General features: G+C 39.0%; 1 protein-coding gene and 1 long non-coding RNA gene across 5 annotated transcripts in view; both read right to left on the bottom strand.

The window, feature by feature from the left end:
* The window catches only part of ntrk3b (neurotrophic tyrosine kinase, receptor, type 3b), a 271,299-nt gene that overhangs the window by 52,967 nt on the left and 192,558 nt on the right, over nucleotides 1-25,774 (bottom strand). The gene's annotated exons all lie outside the window — the stretch shown is intronic.
* On the bottom strand, nucleotides 162-1,047 carry LOC144991022 (uncharacterized). The gene is made up of 3 exons (XR_013654935.1): nucleotides 918-1,047; nucleotides 381-495; nucleotides 162-300 (listed from the first exon to the last, which is right to left on the bottom strand). It is a non-coding gene; the product is annotated as an uncharacterized LOC144991022 (long non-coding RNA).

The following is a 25,774-nucleotide window of genomic DNA, read 5'->3' as shown; positions in this document are numbered from 1 at the left end:
CAGCTTTGAAAATCAAACATCATCTTTGTTAATAAAGCTTTAAAACCTAAAATGGTAAACATGGAAAAACTCCTAAATGAAGCAAGCCTAATAGGAACATTTTAAACTGGAGTTTTGCTTAAAGGAACATTAAGTTGTTTGGAGTTGAACAAGTGTTTGATGCGATTCCTCATAGATGTGATTTCCAGATCATCAGCCCGACACTAAAGCCAGGAATTGTGCTTCGTCTTTCACTCCCCACTGCATCATTTACAACTAATCAGGCTTATGCAGCAGGTTAAAGACGTTTTTTTAAAGGACCTGCAATTTAAAAAAAAAATTAGATATTAAGGTTAAATAATATTTATTGATTACATTGCACATAAATCATGGTGACTTGCCTGTACACTGCACAATGATATGAATGACTTTAGTCTTCTTGTATTCCCATGTAGAGCTGCCATCTGTTCTTCTGCAGCACAAACCTTTCTGGAACTTCGCTTTGAGAAACTTCACCTGCAGAAATATCACATGTTAATTCAATTAAGTATTTTATAAACTTTAAAGTTCATTTTTAAGTTTCAGTATATGTGTATATGCATGGTTCAAAAATATACAATGCACTTAAATATTATTTCCCATAAGAACTTGTTTACTGATTTCAGTCTTAAAGTCGATTTTTAGCAACACTGATGCCATATAATTACTGTAATTACTGTATAAATCACAGAATCAGGCTGGCTCGGAGCTTTTTCTCTCATGTTGTCACCGAAAACGGGAACGGCTATCATGTGAAGACGGTTCGTCTCCATCGGGTTCTTGCGCATGCGCAAGATAAAAAGAAATTATCTTTTCAAAGCAGCACTTTAACATCCTAAAATTAACATCCTTAGAGACATGTGACTGACAAAAGAAAAGATCACAGAATTGATTCTTACCTAAAGATGATTGACAGCGTGAACCTCGCAGCCGTAGACATTAGCGCACAGCGTTCAAAGTAAAAGTGCTCACAAACTACTTCCGGGTGACCGTGTGTCAGGCGAAATGTTAAAAAAAATAATTTTAAAGTTCATTAACAGTTTGCTGCATTTTTTATTTGATATATAAATGGGAAATACGTGGATTATTATAGTACATTGTTGTTTGGACGATAAAATCCGTCATCGCTTCGTTTAAAATACTTTTCAGTTCAAATGATTGACAAAAATCATCATCCAATCAGCGTTGTCCCATAGTACCTGCCTCTTCCGGTTTGGAAATGTTTTTCATTTTTGAAGATTTTGTTTTGTTTTCTGGAAATTCATTCTGTGTTCTGAAATGTTTTTCATTTTTTAATATTTCTTTTTTTTCTGCAATGTTTTTCATTTTTTAATATTTCATTTTTTTTCTGGATTTTTTTTTTTCTGAAATGTTTTCATTTTTTAATATTTCTTTTTTTCCTGGAAATTAATTTTGTTTTCTGAAATGTTGTTTTTTTTTGTCATTTTTGTTTTTCAAGTTTTGGTTTCTGAAATTTTGTTTTGTTTTCTAAAATGTAATGCTGCTTTTTAAAAATTATTATTTTTTTTTAATTGTTGTTGTGATCTTAAAAATGTTTTTGTATCGAGTGATTTGTTGAATGCTTTGCACTTCAGGGCCACCGTATTTGAGCCTATGATACCTTCATCTGTGACCAGTCACAACCCTAATTTAAGAAGTAAAATCAATCTTAAACTTGTTATTGATTGTGATATTAATGGCAGGAACAATATTTTTCTATGTAAATTAGTTTGAAATCATACATATTGGATAGTTTTCCATCTTAAACATCCTGTCAGCGGTCATGAAAAAGCATGTCATGGCTTTGACCGACTTAAAAACAAAACAGTTGAGGGTTTTTTTTGTTTTGTTTTTTTAATCACTGTTCTCCTTCTCTGAAGGGCTGTTAAGCTCAATCGAGATCACAATCTGATGAAGATTTTTTTTCCTAAATTTCCTGAGAGAGCAAAAGACAACTTGCCTCATATAAGATATGATTTTTTATACCTCAGTTTAAAATTCTCTTTAACATGCATTTTTTCCCAAAAAGAGTGTCCATCTCCAGCTCAAGGACCACCATCCTGCTTCTCTTTCACATATCCCTTTCCTAACTTTTCAATTGAGATTTTATAAATAGTCTTCTTAAAATGCTGGCGTTTGTAGTTAGAAAAATAAAAAGCATTGAGCATGATGTCCAAATGGCTTTTAAAATCCAGGGCACTGGATAGTCCCGCAGTGTTTCATTTATTAGTAGTTCGGGAGTAGGGAGGGTATTCGGACACAGCCTTAGTTTTGTTGTAGCTGAAAGTAAGCAATTTTCTATGGCTAATGTCACACTCACTCGTTCCAGTTCTCACATACAGTCACTACGTCCAACTAAATATGTCCTTATAAGGAAACACCATGCATCGATTATTAGGTTTTTACATCAACAGCAAGGCCTTACCAAACAAGCTTTTGGTGATCCGTTCTCTCTAGCTGTCCTCTTCAAGAAGGAGGATGAAGGTAAGACACGTTTATTCAGCCATAAACTGTAACTGATATGAACTGAGTGTTGAGCCTGCTCCCCAGGAGATCTTGATGTCTCTCTACATCCTCGTCTCTTACATTACCAGAGGGTTACGCAAATGTTTTATTAAACGCATTAGGATGCTCTTTTAAAAAAAAACGTTGCACTGGCTCCCTTGCAGACGCCTCAAACAGTTTCTCAAGGTGCTTGGTTGGTAGCTGCTTCAAAGCATCTTTGAGAAGTTTCTCAGGTGACTCTGTCTCTTTGTGTAATCCCAGACTGACTCCAGCATGAAGTGATCGGGATCTCTGGGGAGCACACCATCTGTTGCAGGTCTTCCTGCTTTTCCTGCTATTAAAGTTTAATCAAAAGCTTTTGCAAGCCATTGCACATACAGCTGATTACACAGCTGCATTTAAACAAACCAAGTGACAGGAATGCTTAATGCTCATCAAAAGGGAAAAACAGATTTATTTAACCAGTTGTAGGAATACACAGTGGTTTGTCTTGATACTCCTAGAATGGTCTTAGATCACTGCTGTGTGTCATCAGTTGAGGATTAGTTAAATCTCATCACTCAGATCCTTCTGTCTTTCGCCAGCCGACACGTTTCCTCTGCCAACCGCATTTTCTTTTTCTAAAACCTGTTAATATTGCTGTGGTTTTAACACGGATCTTAATTTGACTTTGTTTCTAATCCCTCAGTGTTCTGCAATGGAAAGTTTCACAATGATGAAAGATGCAAATTATTTTTTTCATACGAGGTGCATTTCAGAGGTTCATAAGCTAATTTGACCTAAAAGGATCAATCAAGGGTGACATCTGCAACATCTGCCTCCCAAAGTTTAAAAATGTTTCACAATCAGTCTAGCAAAAACAGAAGACGTGCTGCTTTTCAGTAATGGATTAAAGCAACACTTGAAAACCAGAGTTGCCATAAGTATAGGAGCAGATCCAGAAAAACACACTTTACTGGCTTAGATGGCTTCTGCGAGTTGTTAAAGAAATATGTGTGATTCCACAGCCAAGTCATGTTTCCAGGCAATCAAAATATGGTGAAATGAGAATCAGAATTCAAATCTAAATCTGAGTGGCAGTTGAGCCTAAATCTATAATCTGATGGATGAAGATATTTCTTCAGGATTTTCCTGGGAGAATTTATGGTTCTGGTAAATCTTCCAAGGCCTAAAGCTGCAAAACAGCCCAACTGTATCACACCATCCCCAGCATGTTTGACTGTTCCTGTGATGTTCTTTTTTTCTGAAAGGCTGTGTTACTTTGAGTCCTGCAATAAAAAACACCTTCTGTCTAGAAAAAAAGTGGTGTAGGACCCAAAGAGCACGAGAGAGGGTTTGTGGCAGCAACTTCATGAATACAAACAACTAATTTTGTTCAAGCCCCATGAACAAGATGAGACAACAGGTCAAATTAGTTGTACAGCTAAAGGTAATGAACACACCCAGCTGAGTAATTTCTCACTTGAATCCAGAAAACACAATGATAGAAAATGTTAATTTTGCAACAAACACCATAGAATATGTATTATTAAACTGCAGGAAGCACACCGAACAAAGAGAAACTTAAGAAAGAAATTGTATTCATAAAATGGGAAATAAATGTGGTGTTGAGGAATGAATGTAGTTGCCGGTAAGTAAAGATGACTAGAAAACTCTACTGGAGAAATGAAAAAAAGGATAATAAAAAGGAGAAAAAAAATGAAACAAGAGGACATGACTTTACACTAAAAATGAATATGCAATATTTAGACCCTTTATCCACTCTTCATACCAGTAGGTGAAGGAGATGCACCTAAACATTTTGTGCCAACTGGTGAAGCTGTTTTCTTCAAGTCAGAGTTTCCATCTCCAGTCTTATTTTCATGCTAGGCATGTGTTGCATGTTCAAAAATGCGCTAAGCGCAGGTTCTTGAATGCGTTTTGATCTATCAAAGCCCTGTTGCTACCAACTAACACATGAACTCACAGTTGGAAGAGGCTTGGTGCAAAATGTCAAAGCGGTGCAAATCTTGCTTCAGGTTTTTTCTTTCACAGCTCTATTCTACATATGAAAGACTTGGTGTCAAATAAGTGATCATTTTGAAAGCAGAAGCCCGAAACAGGCGCATGTATACCTTTCCATACACCTTTTATTGGAAGTGGTCGCATGAATGCACGTTTCCGAGCTCGCTGTCAATGTAGCATGTTAGAAGTCAAATATGCAGCTAAAGATGCTCTAACGTGAACCTGGACCAGGTGTTTTCTATCACTCTACGGACATACAGTAAAATCATTTGGATTTGAAGCAGGATGGTGGCCTGACATGTGCAATGTTTGTCAGCCCAAAACTAATATCCAAGCTGACCATTTTAGAGTAATTTTTGCGGCAACAAAGAGTTGCTGTATAGTTTTATAGTATAAAATAACTTTCTAAACAGCTTCACAACATGAAAACAGCAAAATATGAAAAACAATGTGAAGAAATATGCCCCCCTATGCCACCCCAGGAGCAACTAAAGGGTTGAATTATACAAACACAGAGGGAGCTCAGAAAAACTGTTAAAACTAGGATTTCACTATGAACTACAGGCAGGATTACAGCTGCAGGTCTGAACCCTAGAGGGTGTCTTTACAGTGTTGGACACACAGGATCCAAAATTTGGTGGCTTTTGAGAGCTGACTTAGTGAAATAACACTTCCTGTCTTTTTGTGCAGTGGAGGCGCTCATTTTGTTTCCGTTCTAGTTTATGCAAATACTCCAAAGCAGAATGAAAGCCAGCAGGGGTGTTTGCCTGCAGCCCCCCTGATTGTTTGTGTCTCTTTTTCCCAACAAATGAAAGTGAATGCTGAAGGTGATTTTCAGGACAGGAAAAAAGAAGGAAGGCAGCGGGTGACTCTTCGGGGTTTTCCCTGCGGTGGGGAATAAATTGTGCAGAGTGTGATTGCTTCCGTTTCACCTCCTTGTGGTAATTATAACACCGATTCTTTTCAAAGGTAGTTAATTAGGGCTGAAATTAACTTGAGGACATGTAAAATGAACAGGAGAACACAGGAAAGATAACTTACTGAGGCAGGCCCCCACTTTTGGATAAGGACGGATTGAAACAAATTAGATCCGTTCGTGGGAAGGGTTGGAATCAAGGTTGCTAACATAATTGTCACGAAGAAAGACGATGGGTCTCTGCGGCACAAACATCACACAGTGCTGAAAGGATTTTACTTTGGAAATTTGCCTACAGTCAGGAATCCAAACATCTACAGTTGAGAAGAAAAATAATTTGGGGGTCACAGATTCTGCAAGTTGGCCCACTAAGAACGACAAGAGAGGTCTGTAACGTTCATCATCGGTTCATTTCAGCTATTGTCACACTCACATTTTGTTCAAACTCCTACCAATAAAAAGACATTCCTGATGCATTCTTGGTGCAGTTGCAACAGACACACTACTTGAAGATGCTGCAAGTGAGAGACATTTAATTTTATAGAACAGGACACCCATAAAGTTTAACGGTTTAAGGTTGGTAGATTCTCATTTAAAAATAACCGAGACTCTATATGGTAGGGGTGTGTATTGGCAAGGGTCTGGCGATACGATACGTATCCAGATACGCGCCCCGCGATACGATACGTATCCCGATATTTTACCAAAACATATTTTCTTTTTCTTTTTTTTAATATGACTTTGAAAAAACTGTACCTGAACTTCAATGTCTTCCACTGTAATAAAATGGTCAAATTCAGTTTATTTAATGATCACAATGATAAGCACTGCAACTGTATCTCATATATAAGTTGCGTTTACCAAAGCAAATTCATAGTGCTTTTATTTTGGTATGTTAAAATATAGAAAGGGAACAGTCAACATTGTCGGATTTCCACAACAAAATAATTTTCAGTATAAGAAAAAACAAAAAATGAATGTGCCTTAACCAATAAGTTTCTATTAGGGAAATAAAATGCTGTTTATTTTCAATATTGCTTAATGTAGCTTCTCCAGTACTTTAAATGGTTCAGGAGCCTGAATTGTGCTTCAAAAATAAAGGGTGCGGTCGGGGAGGGGGGCACACTGATTCTTTCCAGAAACAATAAAGTGTGATGATGAGGCAGCATGACAGCACAAAGGAAAGTTGCTTTAATGTGACAAAGAAGGTGCTTTGTTTACATATCAGTCTGCTCTGCTGCGCCTTTGCAGCCACGCTTCTCACACGCAGAAGTAAACTAACGCTCCTCGCCACAATGTCGGGCTTTTTTTCAGAGCGTTGTACACATCCCTCTCTTTTCAGGTCGCTGAACGAGAATCTATTGCTGGGAGGTTCTGCAGAACTTAGGCCTGCTTTGCTGATAGCATTTTAGCTGATGCCAAGAGCATTTGCCTATTAACCGCTGCCGTGCTTCACTTTTGTTCATCGGAGTCAGTAAAAAGCACAGCAATCCACGTTTTTTACGTTACTGGCAGCAACATGGCACAGAGTTTGTTTGGTATCCATCCCAAGTAAAAACAAAGTAGTTAATGTCTCATAACAACAGAACAAGCTGCCTCTGGCTGCAGTCTTCCTGTTGTCTTGTGTGGTGTGGTGCTGCTCAAAGAGGCTCTGTGTGCTCTGCTGCCAACTAGTGGTCGGAGGGTGAAGTGGACAACAAGAGGCAGACACTGAAGGACGCTCAGAAATGATTAAAATATCGTCCTGGCAGCACTTTGAATCGATACAAGTTTCGGCAAATGAACCATCGCGATATTTTGCCGAAACGATTTTTCTTACACCCCTACTATATGGTCCAAAACAATCACGTGACAGATACTCATATTTCAATTCTAAGGCTTTATCATGCAACAGAACTATTCGGAAGGGAAAGGGGTGACTTGACATAATCGGAAAAGTAGTCACGAAAGAAATGGGCATAGATTTCCTGAAGAGACATTTTATTGGAAGTTAGATGAAGATAGAGTAAGTACAAAATGGTTGTGGTCTCTTCTCTAAATTATTCATAAATTGTTAAAGGATAAAATGATTGGCCAGCACAAACTTCTACTCTCAATAAGTAGAAAGAGTTAGAAGGTCAACAGCAGTCTCAAAACTCACCAGTTCTGTTCAATTGATTGTCTCAATAATACATTGAATTTACTTTGAATCTTGTGGGGAGTATTCTGAAGCATTAAAGCCAAGGTAAACTCGGCCAAAAAAGAGAAAAGATAAAACAAAGACTGAACCTTGCTATGTTAGAAAAAAGATACTCTGAAGCTCTGAAGCAAAAGATTGAAAAACTGCATTAGATCAAACATTTACAGGTACATTTTTTCGTAATATCTTAGCTGCTATTACAAGGATTTGGTGCACTCTAAATTTGATTAAGAACTTTGATGCCTTTGGTGTAATGTTTCATAGCATCGTTTCTGTTCCTTTGGGTTCACTAAAACAATAGAACAAAAACTCAACAACTAAAAATTTATTCAAAAAAACAATCAGGGTGCCAACAAGCAGGTATATTATCTCATCAATGAAGCAGTAAAGAGTCAAGTGGCTGGCTATTGAAAAGAGAAAAATGACTGGCACCACTTGCACTGCAAAAGTCAAGTTTAGAACTAATAAAGGCTTGAAGGGATATTTTAAAAACAGTAAAAACAGAAATAACTTAGCAAGTTGTGCTACAAAAGTCTGGCTTGCATGTGAGTGGCTCAGTAAGTCTTCCTTAAAAAAATACAAAAACCCTTGTGAGTTTTTGACCAAGGTCTTGGTATGGAGTCAAAGAGCAGACAGTTACAGTAGCTGAGTCACCAAACAGCAGATGAAATCAATCAAGTATGTGAAATATTTTTCTCATAAAACATTTCGTCTTTTGCTGCTGTGCTGCTAATGGAAAAAACAAAAAAAAAAACAACAGAAGTGGGCTTAGAGCACAGCCTTGTGGAACACCATAAGGAAGGGGAGTTGGAGGCAAGGAACAAGCAGCGACCAGCAAAAAATGATTTATGACCTGATGGAGTACCTATAACTGCAAGAAGAATTCTGAAGAAGATCCGGATTTCAAAACCATCTGGATTAAGAAAGTAAGGAGAACTAATGTAGACAGACCACATTTCTGCCTATTGGTTTACCACACTAGTCTGCATTATTATAATACTTATTTTTGTAAGTGGAGCCCTACAGCAATGCAATCAGGAAGAAAATTCAGATGGAAATTCAGCGACAACATTCAATATAAAACTTAAACTAAAACATTTGAGGCACCAAAAATAAAAAAGGAGGACAGATAGAGGTGTTGAGGTTTTCTTTGAGAAAGTAAGGATTAGGGGTGACCATATCAGCAGGACAGCTCATGTTATGTGTTTTGAAAGTAAAACTGGGAGGTGTGGAGAATATATCTGAAAAAAAGTGGTGAGGTTAGAGCTGCCAGACAGAAAAACCCAGTGGAGACCTTAAGAGAAGATTTATGGATGAAATTAAAGAGGAAATGAAGAGAGATGATGTGAGAGAAGAGGATGCAGAAGCCTTTAGGAAAGAGCAGCTTTCGGCAAACCGTCAGTTAAAGTTAAAGTTAAACAACATTCGAGCAGCAGGTTGATTCACTAAGCAGCTGCTCTAACCAGAGGCTGTTTTGAAGCACCTTGATGACTCAGGATGACTTGTAACATAAACATAAATGTTGATCCAAACTAGACTAATATTTTAGGAATAAAACCCTTTTAAGTGTGTACTTGATATTTTAGTTTTTACAAATAATGCAAACAGGCTGAGCCAGTGCTCCTTCGTTTCTATTGACAGCAACTCAACTGCAAAATCTTGCCACCATGTGTGAAGCAGCTTTGGGGTTCTGTGCAAAACCTAGATAAAAAACTGCTGTCAGTGAACTGAAGAAGACATGTAAATAGCTTTTCTGACAAACGGCCTCAACCTGCTCACTCAACCTCCCACTCAAGCATGGCGAGAGGATGACAGCCTGTGCAGGCCGCTGGCAAACCCACGCTAACCCCATTTTTCATGGTTTCCCGCTAACAGCTGCCGAAGAGTGAAACAGTGCTGTACTGCATGCAAGCTGCAAACTTTACCTGATATTTCCGTGTTAGCGGACAATTTACAATTGCCTCACTCCCTCCGAATGCTATAAACAATGGCAAACATGGAGATAAACATGTGTTTGAAACCTGCTGTAAATCCATCAGTCATTGCATCCAAGCGCTCTTGAGCGTCCTACAAAATCAACCATCTACTCCACACCAGTGTTATCTGCAATGACAAGACAGTGATCCAATTACAGTCTGTGTTGCTGTGTGTCTGCAGTCTTGATGCTCAGATTGATAATAAAGAAAAACACAGAGATTGTTATTCTGACTCTGTTCCCTCAGCACCCTATCAGGCTTTATATCTCAGACAGCACATTACCCTGTAAGCTCCCCAAAGACAGACGAAGCAATTTTACACAAGTCTGAAAAGTGATGGAAAATGGCATCATCCAGCAGCTGAGCAGTCCAGAGTCTGCTTCCTGATTTATGGCTCTGGGAGAGTCAGGTTCTTTACAAAAATTGAGACATTTTATAAAATGAACACATTGAAAGGGGCACCATACAGCAATCAGAGTAAATATTCAGAAAAATCCATGTTTAGGCTAACTTTCTCCCCTCCACTGCAATTCAATCAAATGGAAAGCTTGGGGCGGTGTCAGTAACAAAGTCTACTTCAGCAAATGCATAAATGCATACAGTGCAAACATATGCACAGCATCGACTGGCTTTATTTCCCACCATGGCGCAAAAATATGAGGCGATTCCCCAACGTTAAGCAAGTGGCAGTTTGCATGATGATCACAAAGGAGACCGAGAGCTCCATTCAGCTGGTGCAGCTCAAAACACTGTTTGATGATAGTGCACCCAAAGAAGTGGCTGAATCCTAATGTGTCACTCCACCGGGCAAACCAGCAAACGCTGTGGCGGTGCCGCCTTCAGTAGACATGTGAGTCATTAGTCGTGTCACAATATGGTCTCTGCATTATGTAATGTGGTAAAAATCTTAGCAGGCATAGCCATACATCACCAAAAGAAATCAGTTAAAAGGCAGTGTTGTACCTAAATTAATCCCTGCTTATAAATATTTATGGTTGCTAGGATAGTTAGACAGGCAGTTACTTCACCGTGATCCCAGGAGAAAACATGTTTTCACAGTCTGCACACGGAACACGAACGCTCTTTGTGCACAGACAGGAGTACAGATGTGTGAAGCTAAAGTGCTGAAAGGGATGCAGAGAATCCAAGGACAGATCATGGCGTAACAACAACACGGATTGAACAGGAGCAGCAGTATTAACAGCACCGGTTCTGCATGTTGCTCCACTGGTGTAGAAGTCTGCAGAACGCCCGAGGACGCATTTACTGCCTGTAATTAAAATGTCGCATTTTTGAACAAAGTACAGGAAAGAATTCTGCATCCTTATGTTCAGTATAAGTCAAGGGATTTCAACCATGCAAAGGTGCATCACAAACTCTCATCACATTTTCCAGAAATGACAACGCTGTGCATTCTTACTGCATTTTTATTTTAGTCACAACGTTTTATGTTTAATGTCAAAAGATAAAGTGAACAACTTTTCAATTACCGCTAGTCATTTTTGCTTTTATAAACTAAAAACGTTATTTCTATTCTATTGACACCTAGCAGTACAAGTCAACACAACCTGTTGAGATTATTCAGTGTCTAAGTGGGGGGCTTTATATCAGAATAGTCAGGGGATAAAAGTCCAGTTGGGTGAGGGAATCAACTCAAACTAACTAGAAACATCCTGCATATATGAGAGCTTTGATAGCAGCTGCTCACTTAGTTTTGACCAAAGTAGACTAGAATAAAATCCAGCTGGTCTTTTTCCTGTTGTATATTGATCGGAACACCTCCTGACCCCGTCAACGTTTTTATTAAATTCACATTTTATTTGTCACATAGATTCATAGTACAACCTGTTGTGAAATCCATTTCTCGACTGTCCAACAGAGTACAAGGCCTAAGAGCAGTTAGTATAAAAACAAGGTTAAAAGTTTAAGTAATTTAGTATAAACAATACATTTCAATTAAATTTGGCCATTTGGCTTTCTGCACAATATCTCCAGCAATGGCAGTGTTAAGGTCACAAGGTGTAAGGTGTGCATGTGCTGCTAAGTGCAATAAAGTGATGAAACTGTGCAGAGATTGTGGAGCAGTGATTTTCCTGTTGAGGCAATAGTTGTTCCGGTTAAGGGTCCAAATAGCCTGCGGGAAGAAGCTCCTCCTCATCCTCTCTGTGTTTGCCTTCAGGGAACAGAAACGTTTCCCTGACCTCAGAGACAATTTACAATTTATTCATAATTTTCTGCTTTTTATAATCCTGTGGACTGCTCGTTTTCTTTCAGAAATGGAGTGCACGTTTATCTGAACAGGTGTTCTCTTTTGTTTTCCGGTTACGGTGCTGGTAGTGTTACATTATGGCTCAAAGGTGTGTTCACACCGCCTGCATAGACTGGTGGAACAAACTGGTGCAGATCAAACAAGCTAGTCCCAAACTCCCAATGTTGCTGAGGGAAGCCTCAAGCTAGTGGTAGAGAGGTCGGTTGACCTCTGATGGGATGATCACAGGTTCGGCCTGCCCATGTGTTGAAGTGCCCTTGGGCAAGATACTGAACCCCACACTGCTCCTGGTGGTTGTAGGTTCGCCAGTGTGTGAATATGTGCTCGTATGGGTGGTTGGAACATACTTAAAAATATGTTTAATAATAAATATGATGTTTCAATTTCGTCTAAACTCAATTTTTTCATATTTTTCCTTTGAGAATGACTTTCGCACCGCTTATAAAATTATTTTCAGAATTTGTTCTTATTATTCAAGATGCTGCAGGCATTTGTAACCTGCATCTATAGTTGTCTGTACGCAGAGGATGCAGTGGCATAACAGATGAGACGAGAACCAGCAGATAAGTTGTCTCTATGCTCTTATGCGTTTGTTTCCCGTTTGCTTCGAAATTTGATCTAAAAGGTGTTTGTCTGATTTTATGAAGACGTGTGGATTACAAAAAAATATTAAAGCTACAAGTAGCATTTAGCGGGCCCGAGCACGTGCCACCGCCTGGCACGAGCGACCGCCCCGTGAGCAATGCCCTGCTCGAGCCATTCTCGTCATTTTTTCTTGTCCATTCTGGAGCTCCAAGCTAATGTTAATATGACAGCAGCCTGGGGGGGGGGGGGGGGGGGGACTATAATCTGTTGCCTTAAAGGACAAAGACTTTTGCATATAGCATGAAAAAAATTCTTAAATCTAAGCCTCGTTTAGACCTGCTCATTTTCTCATCAAGTAGAAGAAGGTTTTTATCAGATTAAGAAACAAGCAATGATGATAATTGCTATCACTGTTCCTAAGAATGAGAACAATAGAACTCATTCAATTTTCACTACAATGTCTACATGAGTGTCAGCTATGTCTGATAACTTGGCCAATTAGCTGGACCGGGATCTTACAAAGTGCAGGTGGTTTAACGTCCAGTGTGATGAGTCTGTGGACGGCAACAGTTCAGCATAGCTTTTGGTTTCCACAAGAGAAGAATTCCTGACACATCTGCCCTAACAGACAACTACAAGAGGAGTTGAAATGTATAACACGGTGAAGGAGTTTTTGTGCAGAAAAAGGTACCATTAGAAAAGCTGGTAGCCATACCTGCAGACGGGGCTCCTGCTATGATTGACCGACAGACAGGTTTCATCACTCACTCTAAAGCTGACCAAGACTTTCCAAAATGTCTGCATTACTGCTGCTTCTTTCACCAGTAGGCCTTATGTGCAGAAGTGATTGGCTCTGGACATATAATGACTCCTATTGTGAAAATCATAAAAAACCTCAGCTGCAAAGCAAAACAGAACAGGATTTTTAAGGTGCTATTGGTGGAGATATCTGCTGAATATGGTGAATCTGAACTTGTATTCTTGACTGACATTACTGGAAAACTAAACCACTTGATCTGCGAGCTGCAAGACATTGGTAAAACTATATTTTTTTATTGACCAGCCTGCCTGAGCCAGTGTTTTTCTTGTGGGGATCTTTTCTGCCAGGGCTTGCCAGCTTGGTCAGTGGATGTTGCTGCAGTTGTCTCCCTTGCTGGGACAGCTGGAGTTAAACACAGCAGCCTCACGGCTGTGAAGTGGACCCCGTTGCTGTCCCAGTCTGGATGGGCACTGTGGTGATGTTCCAATGTTCAGGCTGGCTCCTGGTATGAAGAGATTCCCAAGTACCATTTCCTAACCGCAGAGCCAAGGATGTGTTTACATGTTTAGGTCAAAAATGTGATGAACAGCTTCATGTTGTCTATTGATGTAAGTTTAAACCTAAACATGTTTCCCTGTTACTAATCCAGTTGATATGGTTCTCCATCTGTGTCTAGGTGATAGAAAAGCATTTTTTTATATTTAGAGCTCCAAGCAAACAAACAGTTGTCTATATAAGAGCTTTTACAATTGTGGACTTTTAGCAGGTCTCTGAATACATGTGACCAATGTATAATGGATTTTCACAGACTTTGTGTAAAACTGAAGGTGACAGAGACTTTGGAGAAGTGGCTACATTGCTCTGGACTTCTTTGTTTCATCCACAGAAGAGTAAAATATGTGATTGATTTTGAAAAGCTGCTGAAAAATGTATCTTTTTAAAATTGCAATTTCTAATTTGGGTTTTACATTTTGTGTTCCATTTTTTGTGATTGTATTAGAAAGATTTGTTATTTATTTGGTGTTTAAAGGTGGTACATAATGTATATACATAATCTTCTTAGAGACATTTGCTATGTGTTGTGTTTGTTGTCATTGTAGTTTAATTTCTTTGGATGTATTGAAAGGAAATGAAAAGAAGTTGCAGCATTGATTAAAAAAGCATAAAAGAGACATTTACTGTCTGATGTTACATCTGTAGGAGTGTACTGAGACTGGGTTTTGTTTTGGAGCACATTCATATATTTTGTTTGTAAAAAAAAAAAAAAGATAAAATATAAAGTTAATTGTATTTTGGATGAATAAAAAAGCAATGATTAGTGCTAAGGATGTATAAAAGACAAACAAAACAAAGGAAATTGCTGTATTTTAGTGTTGAACTAGGCTTTCTAACTGTTCTACTTTCTGTCTGCCACTCCTGGCTAATTTACATGTGAGCACACAGCCGGGGGGGGGGGGGGGGGGGGGGGGGGCTAACTCCACTCCTGCAGCAAGGGAGACTGATGAAAAGCTTGAGGATGTAAGATTGAATAAATAAAATCCTAGAGTTGACCAGTTCATTTTATAAATGTAAATATTTTTTATTTTGGTGCTGATAAACTAAACAGATGTTATGGTAAAAATATTTGCTTGAGTCAAAATGTCCAAAAATTTGCTTTCAGCACAATAGGGTGATTAAGGTGGTTAAATGTTTCTCGTACGTATAGTGCTGCTTTTCAAACGTGGAGCTTTGTAAGACGCATCTAATTCTGAAATCTCAGCTTCCTGAGACAAACGGCTGATTTCCTATGAAGCTTGATTATATGATCATGCTTCATGATCATTTATGAACATATATAGCTCGTCCAAAATTGTCATATCCATGGGTTCAGAATGGAAGTTTCATCAAATCTATTTAATTTCAGTGAGATCAGACAAGGAATGTGAACGTGAGAGCAACATTTGTGCATGGCGAGATACCCAACTTCGCCGCTCTGTCACGACCACACCCCCGCGTTGAAAGATTTGTTTTTCATCAGAGTAAACTTCAATGGTTTTTCAACAGGTGGACGTCATTTTGAGGTGTGTTTGCTCATCCTACTTGGAGCAGTGATGCTCCAAGTAAAACATGTCATTTCCTGTTGCCAACAGGTGGCGCTACACCTGTTTCGGATTTTTCCACTGCAGATGTGTTCAAAGTCAGACTACAATCATGCACAACAAATTTGGATCAGATTAGATTATTTATGGCTGAGTAATGGCCATTTTTCTTTTCATGGCGTGATTTCGAAACGACCTCAAATTTTGACGCGCCGCCACGGTCACAAACAACCGTAAAAACTTAAAAGCTTCGCAATTTAAGATCGGACATGTGTTTAGTTTACAAAACCAAAGTTTGGAGTCATTGTTCAAAAATCTCTAGGAGGAGTTCGTTCTAGAACGAGGCCTGCAAAGGACCAAAATAGAGCAAAACTGACATATTGACACCAATATAGCAGACTTCCTGTGCGACTGACAGCTTGGTCCCAAGAGACTTTTTTGTAGGTTTCCATCTGATGAACATGTCCTGTAAATATCAAGCTTGTATGTTAAAGAACATGGCGGGGCTCTCAAAAACAAACATGGTAGGTGGCGCTATTGAGCCGTTTTTTGTTCACCCATGCAAGTGCTGTGTATCTAAGTTGGATATATGTAAGAGGCCTCTCATTCTGAAATCTCAGCCTCGTGATACAAACGGCTGATTTTTTATGAATTTTTAATTATCTGACTGCAACGCAATCAACCACTTCCTGTTTGGTGGTGGCTTGCGCAGGCACCGTCAGGTGTACACCCATGAAACTTTAGACGATGAGAGAAGACCCTTTTGAGTATCTCCTGTTGTAATTTTATGAATGTCGGACAAAGCACAGAGAAAAGATAGGTCAGAATGTGACATAAAATGTATTTGTCAATATCTAGGTGGCGCTATGGAGCTCGTCCAAGATTGTCATATCCATGGGTTCAGAATGGAAGCCTCATCACCTCTATTGAATTTCAGTGAGATTGGACAAGGAATGTGCACGTGAGAGCAACTTTTGTGTGCATGGCGAGACGCCCAACTTCGCCGCTCTGTCACGACCACACCCCCGCATTGAAAGTTATGGCTTTTTATCAGAGTAAACATCAATGGCTTTTCAACAGGTGGACATCATTTTGAGGTGTGTCGGCTCATCCTACTTGGAGCGGTGATGCTCCAAGTAAAACATGTCATTTCCTTTTGCCAGCAGGTGGCGCTACACCTGTTCTGGATTTTTCCACTTCTGATGTGGTCAGGGTCAGACTACAATCATTCATATCAATTTTGGATCAGATTGGATTTTGCATGGCTGAGTAATGGCCATTTTTCTTTTCATGGCGTGTTTTCAAAATGACCTCCATTTTCGACGCGCCGCCACGGTCACAAACAACCGTAAAAACGTAAAAGCTTCGCAATTTAACATCGGACATGTGTTTAGTTTACAAAACCAAAGTTTGGAGTCATTATTCACAAATCTCTAGGAGGAGTTCGCTCTAGAGTGAGGCCTGCAAATGTCCAAAATGAAGCAAAAATGACATATTGACCTCAATATATCAGACTTCCTGTGCGAGTGACAGGTGGGTCCTTTCAGACTTTTTTGTAGGTCTCCATCTGAAGAACATGCCCTGTAAAAATCAAGCTTGTACGTTAAAGCGTATGCGGGGCGTCGGGACAAAAGTCACTGTAGGTGGCGCTATCAAGCCGTTTTTCTGCGCCCATGCCAATCTCCTATAAAATACGAAATTTTTCGCGACTCCTGATGTGTGTGCCAAATTTGGTGAGTTTTGGGGTATGTTAAAGGCCTCAAAAAGGCGACTCTTCCGGTAGAATAATAATAATAATAATAATAATAATAATAATTAAAGCTACAAGTAGCATTTAGCGGGCCCGAGCACGTGCCACCGCCTGGCACGAGCGACCGCCCCGTGAGCAACGCCCTGCTCGAGCCATTCTCGTCGTTTTTTCTTGTCCATTCTGGAGCTCCAAGCTAATGTTAATATGACAGCAGCCTGTGGGGGGGGGGGGGGGACTATAATCTGTTGCCTTAAAGGACAAAGACTTTTGCATATAGCATGAAAAAAATTCTTAAATCTAAGCCTCGTTTAGACCTGCTCATTTTCTCATCAAGTAGAAGAAGGTTTTTATCAGATTAAGAAACAAGCAATGATGATAATTGCTATCACTGTCCCTAAGGATGAGAACAATAGAACTCATTCAATTTCCACTACAATGTCTAGATGAGTGTCAGCTATGTCTGATAACTTGGCCAATTAGCTGGACCGGGATCTTGCAAAGTGCAGGTGGTTAACGTCCAGTGTGATGAGTCTGTGGACGGCAACAGTACAGCATAGCTTTTGGTTTCCACAAGAGAAGAATTCCTGACACATCTGCCCTAACAGACAACTACAAGAGGAGTTGAAATGTATAACACGGTGAAGGAGTTTTTGTGCAGAAAAAGGTACCATTAGAAAAGCTGGTAGCCATGCCTGCAGACGGGACTCCTGCTATGATTGACCGACAAACAGGTTTCATCACTCACTGTAAAGCTGACCAAGACTTTCCAAAATGTCTGCATTACTGCTGCGTCATTCACTAGTAGGCCTTATGTGCAGAAGTGATTGGCTCTGGACATATAATGACTCCTATTGTGAAAATCATAAAAAACCTCAGCTGCAAAGCAAAACAGAACAGGATTTTTAAGGTGCTATTGGTGGAGATATCTGCTGAATATGGTGAATATGAATATGGTGAATCTGAACTTGTATTCTTGACTGACATTACTGGAAAACTAAACCACTTGATCTGCGAGCTGCAAGACATTGGTAAAACTATATTTTTTTATTGACCAGCCTGCCTGAGCCAGTGTTTTTCTTGTGGGGATCTTTTCTGCCAGGGCTTGCCAGCTTGGTCAGTGGATGTTGCTGCAGTTGTCTCCCTTGCTGGGACAGCTGGAGTTAAACATAGCAGCCTCACAGCTGTGAAGTGGACCCCGTTGCTGTCCCAGTCTGGATGGGCACTGTGGTGATGTTCCAATGTTCAGGCTGGCTCCTGGTATAAAGAGATTCCCAATTACCATTTCCTAACCGCAGAGCCAAGGATGTGTTTACATGTTTAGGTCAAAAATGTGATGAACAGCTTCATGTTGTCTATTGATGTAAGTTTAAACCTAAACATGTTTCCCTGTTACTAATCCAGTTGATGTGGTTCTCCATCTGTTTCTAGGTGATAGAAAAGCATTTTTTTATATTTAGAGCTCCAAGCAAACAAACAGTTGTCTATATAAGAGCTTTTACAATTGTGGACTTTTAGCAGGTCTCTGAATACATGTGACCAATGTATGGTGGATTTTCACAGACTTTGTTTAAAACTGAAGGTGACAGAGACTTTGGAGAAGTGGCTACATTGCTCTGGACTTCTTTGTTTCATCCACAGAAGAGTAAAATATGTGATTGATTTTGAAAAGCTGCTGAAAAATGTATCTTTTTAAAATTGCAATTTCTAATTTGGGTTTTACATTTTGTGTTCCATTTTTTGTGATTGTATTAGAAAGATTTGTTATTTATTTGGTGTTTAAAGGTGGTACATATTGTATATACACAATCTTCTTAGAGACATTTGCTATATGTTGTGTTTGTTGTCGTTGTAGTTTAATTTCTTTGGATGTATTGAAAGGAAATGAAAAGAAGTTGCAGCATTGATTAAAAAAGCATAAAAGAGACATTTACTGTCTGATGTTACATCTGTAGGAGTGTACTGAGACTGGGTTTTGTTTTGGAGCACATTCATATATTTTGTTTGTAAAAAAAAAAAAGATAAAATATAAAGTTAATTGTATTTTGGATGAATAAAAAAGCAATGATTAGTGCTAAGGATGTATAAAAGACAAACAAAACAAAGGAAATTGCTGTATTTTAGTGTTGAACTAGGCTTTCTAACTGTTCTACTTTCTGTCTGCCACTCCTGGCTAATTTACATGTGAGCACACAGCCGGGGGTTGGGGGGGGGGCTAACTCCACTCCTGCAGCAGGGGAGACTGATGAAAAGCTTGAGGATGTAAGATTGAATAAAATAAAATCCTAGAGTTGACCAGTTCATTTTATAAATGTAAATATTTTTTATTTTGGTGATGATAAACTAAACAGAAGTTATGATAAAAATATTTGCTTGAGTCAAAATGTCCAAAAATTTGCTTTTAGCACAATAGGGTGATTAAGGTGGTTAAATGTTTCTCGAACGTATAGTGCTGCTTTTCAAACGTGGAGCTTTGTAAGACGCATCTAATTCTGAAATCTCAGCTTCCTGAGACAAACGGCTGATTTCCTATGAAGCTTGATTATATGATCATGCTTCATGATCATTTATGAACATATATAGCTCGTCCAAAATTGTCATATCCATGGGTTCAGAATGGAAGTTTCATCAAATCTATTTAATTTCAGTGAGATCAGACAAGGAATGTGAACGTGAGAGCAACATTTGTGCATGGCGAGATACCCAACTTCGCCGCTCTGTCACGACCACACCCCCGCGTTGAAAGATTTGTTTTTCATCAGAGTAAACTTCAATGGTTTTTCAACAGGTGGACGTCATTTTGAGGTGTGTTTGCTCATCCTACTTGGAGCAGTGATGCTCCAAGTAAAACATGTCATTTCCTGTTGCCAACAGGTGGCGCTACACCTGTTCCGGATTTTTCCACTGCAGATGTGTTCAAAGTCAGACTACAATCATGCACAACAAATTTGGATCAGATTAGATTATTTATGGCTGAGTAATGGCCATTTTTCTTTTCATGGCGTGATTTCGAAACGACCTCAAATTTTGACGCGCCGCCACGGTCACAAACAACCGTAAAAACTTAAAAGCTTCGCAATTTAAGATCGGACATGTGTTTAGTTTACAAAACCAAAGTTTGGAGTCATTGTTCAAAAATCTCTAGGAGGAGTTCGTTCTAGAACGAGGCCTGCAAATGACCAAAATACAGCAAAAATGACATATTGACACCAATATAGCAGACTTCCTGTGCGACTGACAGCTTGGTCCCAAGAGACTTTTTTGTAGGTTTCCATCTGATGAACATGTCCTGTAAAAATCAAGCTTGTATGTTAAAGAACATGGCGGGGCTCTCAAAAACAAACATGGTAGGTGGCGCTATTGAGCCGTTTTTTGTTCACCCATGCAAGTGCTGTGTATCTAAGTTGGAGATATGTAAGAGGCCTCTCATTCTGAAATTTCAGCCTCGTGATACAAACGGCTGATTTTTTATGAATTTTTAATTATCTGACTGCAACGCAATCAACCACTTCCTGTTTGGTGGTGGCTTGCGCAGGCACCGTCAGGTGTACACCCATGAAACTTTAGACGATGAGAGAAGACCCTTATGAGTATCTCCTGTTGTAATTTTATGAATGTCGGACAAAGCACAGAGAAAAGATAGGTCAGAATGTGACATAAAATGTATTTGTCAATATCTAGGTGGCGCTATGGAGCTCGTCCAAGATTGTCATATCCATTGGTTCAGAATGGAAGCCTCATCACCTCTATTGAATTTCAGTGAGATTGGACAAGGAATGTGCACGTGAGAGCAACTTTTGTGTGCATGGCGAGACGCCCAACTTCGCCGCTCTGTCACGACCACACCCCCGCATTGAAAGTTATGGCTTTTTATCAGAGTAAACATCAATGGCTTTTCAACAGGTGGACATCATTTTGAGGTGTGTCGGCTCATCCTACTTGGAGCAGTGATGCTCCAAGTAAAACATGTCATTTCCTTTTACCAGCAGGTGGCGCTACACCTATTCCAGATTCTTCCACTTCTGATGTGTTCAGAGTCAGACTACAATCATGCATATCAATTTTGGATCAGATTGGATTTTGCATGGCTGAGTAATGGCCATTTTTCTTTTCATGGCGTGTTTTCAAAATGACCTCCATTTTCGACGCGCCGCCACGGTCACAAACATCCGTAAAAACTTAAAAGCTTCGCAATTTAACATCGGACATGTGTTTAGTTTACAAAACCAAAGTTTGGAGTCATTATTCACAAATCTCTAGGAGGAGTTCGTTCTAGAGCGAGGCCTGCAAATGTCCAAAATGGAGCAAAAATGACATATTGACCTCAATATATCAGACTTCCTGTGCGAGTGACAGGTGGGTCCTTTCAGACTTTTTTGTAGGTCTCCATCTGAAGAACATGCCCTGTAAAAATCAAGCTTGTACGTTAAAGCGTATGCGGGGCGTCGGGACAAAAGTCACTGTAGGTGGCGCTATCGAGCCGTTTTTCTGCGCCCATGCCAATCTCCTATAAAATACGAAATTTTTCGCGACTCCTGATGTGTGTGCCAAATTTGGTGAGTTTTGGGGTATGTTAAAGGCCTCAAAAAGGCGACTCTTCCGGTAGAATAATAATAATAATAATAATAATAATAATAAACATTCGAATTACAATAGGGTCCTTGCACTCCGTGCTCGGGCCCTAATAATAAACATTCGAATTACAATAGGGTCCTTGCACTCCGTGCTCGGGCCCTAATAATGGTAGTCTGGTCACCAGTGAGCTCCATCTCTACTGCAGGTTTCCAGACAATGCTTCTGTAATGCATCTCCCCTCATGGTTCTTACACAAAGCTGTGGAAGAAGGTATAAAAGCTCTGCATGGCTGTCTCAAAGGTTGCTTAGTGCTATTTTTCCTTCTGATTCGGTTTCTTTTTTGTGTTCTACAAAATCCTTGTTTTGTATTTAAAAGGTTGTTAATTCCGTTCCCATTTTTGTCACCTATTTTTTGTGATTCCTGAAGGTTTTATGGTTTTGTGAGACTTGTGGTAGGAAGTTGTGGTTTTAAACCAGGAAGCATTCATTGTAGCTTTCAGAGGGGCTTAAAGTGAGGTTTGTGCACAAATGTGAAAGCTTCCCTCTACTGCGGTGTACCAGAGAACCAAGATGGGAGCCCACAGAGACAGGAAAACAGACTACATTTCCTTGTGTTTTTTCTTTTCTTTTCACACACAAAGCTTCATCTTGGCCAAAATGAACTCAGTATTTGGGTAAAAATTTGGCACCTCAATTACAGCATTTTTAGATAAACTTGTTTAAAGCAAAACAAAAAAAGTTTCCCCCTTCAAAAAATATGCAACAGTTATTATCTGCCTTATGAGTTGACCTGCTTCTTTTTTTTAACATTCAAACTCAATTTTTTTTATTACTACAACTCATTTAGGCAATTTTTGAAACTAAATTCAAAAAATTACTTTCAGTATTGTGACAAAAAAGAGGACCTGACAATGAAACTGTCCTTGTCAGGAACTGAAAAACCAGAAACCTATATAGAATGAGGCTCAATAGCACAAATCAAAGCAGCTGTGAATGATTTACAACCTAAACCTGGTGTGACTGACAGGTACAACTTGAAAGTGGAACATGACACGGACAAAAGAAAAGGCATTAAAATTCCAAATTAAAGTGCACAATAAACATAATGTCGTTTTTGTTTTGTGGATGGTTCCAAACATTGTGTGAATATGTTTTTACAGCTGTGAACTACACTGGTTGGTTTTTAGGGGCTTCATTTTAAAAATTGTAAGAGGGCAAGCATGTGGGAACTGTTTGACTTAAAGAAATTTGTGATGAAAATTGTGTTTTTGGTGTTTTTAACGCATCATTGAGGCTTTTTTTTGGATGATGGAGGAAATGCATTTGGAAAATTAGGATTAAAATTGCATTTCTGAGTATTTATTTATTCAAATTAGTGTGAATCAGGAGCAGATGAAGAGGGCTAATTGAAAAAGATAGAAATGATGTGAGGCGGTCCAGAAAATCCCTATCCGCCTCAAAACTGTGCGGCTGGATAGCTCCGATATTACTCGCTATTTTTGTTACACCAGTAATTATAGATTGTGGTTGTGAGGGGCTGTAACCTAGCGGGAGAGCATGAACAGAGAACTCTCAGCAACGAGAGGAAGTGGTTGCTCAGCATCAATGGCTTCCTCCTCACATTTCTAATGATCTCCTGCTGCTCTGTAGAAACTATGTCCTAGAAAACGACAAAAGTTTCTGGATTTTGGCTAAAAACAGAATAATGATAATTAAAAGACCACTGAACACTTTGAAAATAGATGATTAGATTGGGACTTTAATGAAAACTGGCCTGCCAATTCCAAGTCAGACTACTGTTTCTAAAATATGTCTTTGCAATTTAACCAGAAACCTAACAAGTGAAAGTGACATGAGCAGTATTAGTATGGTGTCACATTTATCCTGTCAGACAAGAAAATGTACGTCGCTTTAATCATCCAGTTTAACGTTTTCCATTTTTATTTTTAATTGTGTTTACTTTTTAAGAACCTGGACTTTCTTTTCACATTAACAAACTAATTCTTTTTCACATTAGCCATTTTATCAAACCTCATTCTTCCATGTGGTTTAGGTCATTTAATGTAAATCTAACAGCAACTGAAAAAAAGCACACTTTTCTGCCAAAGTCTGGTACGCGACTAAAGAGCCTTAGCTAAAAAAAAATGTTTTCGTGCTTAAAACGAATTCAATTTAACAAGGATCAAAATTATACCATGTTGTAAAAAGGTCAACACCTTTTTTATTTTTCAAAGTTATATATTGTATACATTTCACATTTGAATCCATATCAATGCAACACAGGTTCTGATCAGGTCAGTTAAAATAAACGTTTTTTGTTATTTTCGTCTGAACCAGAATCTTAAAGGTCTTATTGATATTCACCCTTTTTTTTTATAAGTTAAGTGACTTAAGAATGACTTTCAAACTGAAAAAAAACTTGCTTTCTGACTGGTGCAAAAAAAAAGGCAAGGCACTTTGTAGGAACTTCAAATGACTGCAGCCTGAACATTAATGTTCTTCAGGCTTTTCTTGACGTTCTTTCTCAATAATTACAAATGGTATTAATCAAATTTTCAGGCCCACTGTGCAGTATCAGTCAATCTTGTCAATTGCTCCTTTTTTCACCTCTTTCCTTATGCTCTCCCTTCCTTTTGTTTTCTCTCAACAATTTCCCTGATTAAGTTTTTCTCCTCGGCGGCCTGCCGTCAGCGGCGTGCACGTGTTGCCAAAGCCGGCTGACTGTGTGAGTAAGCACACTTGTACTGATTAGAACATAAAAATTCCTTCCGAATGACAGCAACATCGATTGATCAAAACCTAAATCTCTCCATCAGCATGTTTTTTCTTCAGCAACTGCCGTTTCATCATAAGTTAAAAACAGTTTTAAGGCTCACACCATCCGTTTCATCTCCTCCACACTGCAGCTTCTTTCTGTCGGCTTCTCATTTTCACTCGTTCTCGTTTCTAACCCCTGGGGCTCTGGGTTCCGGCTTCAGTTCTTCCCTTAACCTCCCTCCACTGGAGGGTTTGGAACCAAACTGATTGGTTATGGAGCACTGAGGAGGTGGGAAGTAATGTGTTTTTCTGCACACATACCTCCATGTTAGTCAATTACACATCCAACCATGAAACGTGAACACAAATCAACCTTCACGCTCTTCTAACTAACACTTTTCACGCATACAGACTATTAATTCATTATAAATTCAGTTCTGACAGACGGAGAGCTCAAACCAGCAGAGGTCCAGCTAATGCGGCTGCCAAGACATTCATGACCACTGCTTTCATTCACACCTCCACGCTCCTTACATTGGAAAAATATAGACTTTTACAGTTTATATCTATTAAAATAGCAAGCTCAAGCAATTCTTCAGATCTCTGAAGTTACAGAAGAGGATTGGGGTCAAACAGTCCATTAGATATGTTTCAGCAGCACATTCTATTTTCTTTCCTTTGCTTTTTGAGAGGCAAAAAAGCTTGGAAATAGGTTGGCAAAAGCCTGTTTCGCATCTAGAAAGAAATGCTTTTTGTTGCTTTTCTTGTCAATAATAAATACCTCTATTTTATTTGGTAATTTAGAAAAAAACTACTTTTGAATTCAAAGAGCCAAAGGGCTGCTTTCTGCTTGGTCGATTCATTGTTCTCAACATTTAGGCTGACGGTTGACAGCTGATCTTCCAATTCCGCCCTCCATGTGGAGCAAACAGTAAAGCTAAAGTGAAACAACTCAAAATTTATAATTAACACAGACATCAAAAGGTTCCCATCAATTGGAAAAATGGGTTTGTTGAAGGAAGTCATGGAAATTAACTTAGTTTTGACAGAACCTCAGTTAGAACTTTGCATTTTTATTATTTTCTTTCTGACAAACCTGGAACAAAGTCAGTGTTTGGATGTCAGTGTGTTTGAGTGCTTAAGGCTTGGTTGATGAGAAGAGGAAAGGTTTGGATGTGGGACTTCTGATAAAAACAAGCAGTCCGTCTGATTGAGCTAAAGATTTTTATTTAGCAGTATCTTCATCTACCTCTACACACAATATTTATTCTGCTGTACTTTATTGCACTCCACTTTATTCTATTTTCTTTTCATACTTGTACTTAATTGTTGCACATATTTGTGATTATTTAAAGTATTGTTTACCTTTTTTTTACCACTCCAAGGCTGCTACAATTTCACTGTA

This window comes from Oryzias latipes, chromosome 3 (assembly GCF_053564925.1).
Source record: "Oryzias latipes strain Hd-rR chromosome 3, Olatipes_Hd-rR_3.1".
Classification (NCBI taxonomy): Eukaryota; Metazoa; Chordata; class Actinopteri; order Beloniformes; family Adrianichthyidae; genus Oryzias; species Oryzias latipes.
Note: the sequence above shows the minus strand (reverse complement) of the source record. Positions and strands in the feature narration are given on the sequence as shown.